Source organism: Dinoponera quadriceps, unplaced genomic scaffold (genome assembly GCF_001313825.1).
Source record: "Dinoponera quadriceps isolate SergipeBrazil2010 unplaced genomic scaffold, ASM131382v1 scaffold2723, whole genome shotgun sequence".
Lineage (NCBI taxonomy): Eukaryota > Metazoa > Arthropoda > Insecta > Hymenoptera > Formicidae > Dinoponera > Dinoponera quadriceps.
Window position 1 is genome coordinate 207,553 of NW_014556868.1, and position 4,339 is coordinate 211,891.

Genomic DNA, 4,339 nt, shown 5'->3' on the forward strand with positions numbered 1-4,339 from the left:
ATATATATATATATATATATATATATATATATATATTATACATATTATATATATATATAATAAAAATTGAATAGGAAATTTATGACAAATTTATAACAAATAATTGCGAATTTACAGCAATATATAAGTATTTATTATATATATATGTATATATTGCTACAAGTTAGCTAAGAATGTTGCTATAAATTATATGTTATTACTTATTGCATTTTTAATATATATTGCACTTACATTGTTGAGTGGCAAATCATAAAGTTGATGAAACGTTACTGTTAACTCTGGTGTTTACTGGGAATTCGCTAATAATTAAACAGCAACTTCGCCCCGGTCAGACCGAGAGCACTGCGCGCGCGATTTTCGAGATACCGAGGATATCTGTGATTGACGCACGGCACACGTACACACGCACACACACGCACACACGCACATCATGCGTGCTGTGTCGTAACAGTCGGCTTACATACGAGATATACGATCTTCTCTCGGGGAGAACAGCGGAAGCTGAGAGACAGACAGAGTGCTCCTCGTCGGTACACGTCGTGATGATTTAACGATTTTCTTACCTTATGCGGCTATTAGCGTGCGACCCGCGACGAAAACGACGTCGCGGGCGGAGCGTCGTTAGCGATGCGAAAGAGCGAAGGTGTATCCGATTGATGCAAAAAGTTCGTCGGGCCGGCTCGAAAGCGAGACCGGCCACTTGCGAGAAGCGATTTCAACGGCTAAACAGTTGGATTAAATTCAATTCGGCAATTAACTGGCGAATAACGAAGTCGCACTATTAAGCTCGCGGAAACTCGAGCTCTTACACTTGTGAGAGAAAAAGTATCTGAAAAATAAAAAGCATCTGTTCGATGGATGCGAATAACGTATTTACTTAAATCGAAATTCTTTTATTTAAGCGTAGAATATAAACAATTGCTTTCACACGCGAAAGTGCTGATTTGAGAAAATGTATAATTTCCTTATCCGAGAAAAACATTTTTCCACAATGTGAAAATACGTATATCGGTGTAAGTAAATGTGTTATACCCACCGAATAAATATTTTCTTTTTATTTCTTAGATATTTTCTCTCGGTGAGTGAAGTGTTTCTTTCCTTAATTTTATTTATTTCCCTTCGCAACAGACTTTTTTCACCCGGCGAGACGCGTCTTTCTTAAAAATCTCCAGAATTGTACCTTACGTTCCTACCAACGTGGTTTAACAAATCAATATCTCCGATGACATTCGGTTAATCTAAGTTTAAATAGTGGTTTCTACCGGAAGTTTCACTGGAAGGAATGCGTTACATTCGAGTAAATATTTGCCAGAGAACGTTGGAGCGATTATTTTATCTTAAATAAATCTTACCTCGAATGTAGCACCTTTTCCTTTCTATGTGTTACGTTCAAATAATTTACTTGATCCAGGTAAAACAATCACTCCGATATTCCTCAGCAAATGTTTACTTAAAAGTAACTCCTTTTCCTTTCCGTGAATCGACTTTTGACGAGTTTTCCCGACCACGTTGGTAGAAACGAGCGTTTTAAAGCGTGACCTGAAGCGCGGAATTCCCACGAGAGGACAAGCTTCTTGCACCAACTTGACACGTGCACGCACACGACACGTACGCACGCACGCACACACATCATGCATACACGCCCACACGCACACGTACACGCACATACACACGCGTATATGTACATATTAAATTAGTTTATTAACCTTTTTTCTCTCTTTACACAATTGTTACACTTCATCCGCCGCACCACGGGGAAAGGGCGCGAACGATGACGCGCGGGCGGGGGGTGGGAGGTAAAAGGGAGACTCCGTGGATGAGATGTCGCGAATGAGGGAGCAGCTTTGTTTCGCTCGAAAGAGCAAGCCACTTCCCGTTCAGTTTCTTTACAACAGTAGCGACATAGTTTTCTCTCTCTTTCTTTCTCTCAACACGTCATCGTTATTATTATTAAAATCAACCCGCATATGCACATATATATGCAGATCAACGATATTTTATTTTATACATATACGTAATTTTTTTTTTATATATTTTGATACAGATCGATCGCAGGATTCGTTCGTTTCCGACGGGTTCTTCTTTCTTCCTTCTTCCTCTCTTTCTCGACGAACGAGAAAGAACGAACGAATCCCTCGGCCGATCCCGATATTTTAATTGCATAACTTTCAGTATTTTACACTAGCTCTCCTCCCGCATCGACTTCCCTCGAAGGTGTTGCTGTTTTCCGTCGCGTCAAGACGAGACGCGCGAGAGCGGCACACGGAGTATGAGAGAGAAAGAGAGAGAGAGAGAGAAAAAGAGAGAGAGAGAGAGAGAGGAATTAATGTAAACCAAATCGGTGAATTCGTTTATTAATAATAATAATATTAATAATAATAATAATCACGATAAATAATCAACAATCTATGTTCAAGCCGTGCGACTCGATATTTATGCGTAGAGCGCATGCGCGCGCATTCGGGACGATTGATGACCGCTTCGCAGCGCGGATTCGCATTCGAGATCTCTGTCTCTCTCGCGCGGATCCCCTGAATTCTCCGGGCGTTTCGACTCGGCGGCAAGTAGCCACGCCTACGAAGTAGTGTTGTTGTATAGTTGGGGGGTGGAAACCGGTGTGAATCGTCGAAAGTGGAAGAAACGTCGACGCTGTGCTGCAGTCGGCGGAGAAGAGCCCCGGGTGGAACAGAAAATCGCGATGATGTCAAAATGACGAGAAAATGACCGTAATAATGCACTTCTCGATCACGATTCAATCATTTCCTCGTCATTTTGACGTTATTATTATTTTACATGCCACCTGGGTCGCCTCTGCGATTCGAGCACTCGCCAACGGGGTAACTTTTTCCCAGAAGCGGAACCATGAAAAGTTTCACATTCTCATTGTTCGATCCCCAGAAGTTACACGATCGCCAAAGTCGTCGAACTCATATGAAACTTTTCACTTTCCCGCTCTCGGGGAAAAAATCGCACGATCCTTGACGGAAAACTTCGCCCGTCCCGAGGGAGGAACGAGTTTTACGATCTTTCTTTCCGTCCGTCGACCATCGTCTCCGGGCGGTACAAAATTCCAGAGCTCGTATTGATAATTGTTGCTTAAAACTTGTCCCAAGTGAGATACTCGGATTTGAATCATCCGGGTGAATCGCAATTACAAATAGAGTGTTACGTGCGTTGTAACATTTGACCGAAAAGCTCAGACCTAAATTCGGATCTGAGTATCTCACGCAGAACGAAGTTCAAGTAACGATTATTGATGCGGCCCCAGAAGATGTCTGGAGGGATGTGGGGCATCTCTTGGACAGCGTCGAGTCTGCGAGGATTTCGCATCGTCGTATTATCTACGAAGACTGCGGATCGTAATTACAAAGATCTATAAATATCATTATTACGCGCCTGGACAGCGACTGGACGGGGATCACACCGGTTTCGATTCTGCGGTCTATCGTCAAAGAACAAAGGAACGCGACACGCGCTGATAATGTTTCCGCGCTCTGTTATCGACGATAACTCGCTCTGTATGCGATCAACGAAAAAGATTGACATTGGGCTAGCCAGCTATCTCTTTCTCTCCCTTTTGTCGAAGCTCGCACGAATGAGCCGCCCGAAACGATTGGATGATCGCTTCCTCCTTCTCCTCTCTCTTCTTCAAACGCTTATATAAACGGCATAAAGTCCAAAATGCTTGAGAGCAGCGACTAACAAATTAAATTCTGCTTAAACATACTCGACCTTAACTCTCGCGATATTTTTTTCCCTCTTCTCGGCCTCTCGAGAGCCCGTCCAATCGCCGGCACTCGACAGATTTGAAAAAAAAAAAAAAATAATAAGCGTCGGCGATCGTCTCAGTCGTCTTGAGCGACGTGTTTTTTTTTCTCCTCTTTTAATCTGTACATCGATTTGTTCGCGTCATTACGAGTGTCCGACGTCATCGACAGTTCGATCGTTCTCTCTTCTGCTCTTTTATTGTTCAATCTGACGAAGAGCTTGGCTGCTGATCGCTACCACTATTACTACCGTGGATACACGCATGTCCCAAAATTGCACGAAGTCGCCGGAGAAAGAAACGATTCGCAGGAGCGCGTGTCACAATCGGAGAGCGTCAGAATAGCAGTCGGAGGGGTGAAACTTTGTCAGCGTTGTCTGTCGCGAGAACATCGCTCGAATGTAACGATTCCTCCTTTTGATTTCGGCCTCATTCTCGTCTTCTTTTTTTTTGTGCTTCTTAACTACCGTCACGTTTTTCTTTATTCTTCGAGATCGGAAAACACGTTCCGAGAAGCGCGTCCTACTGATATTATCCTTTTTGCAGAACCGATTGAGGGACAGTCGGGGGGGG

At 43.2% G+C, this 4,339-nt stretch overlaps 1 protein-coding gene across 2 annotated transcripts in view; it reads right to left on the reverse strand.

Annotated features, from left to right (window-relative positions):
• The window catches only part of LOC106748316 (glycogen synthase kinase-3 beta-like), a 50,551-nt gene that overhangs the window by 2,966 nt on the left and 43,246 nt on the right, over positions 1–4,339 (reverse strand). The window lies entirely within an intron of this gene.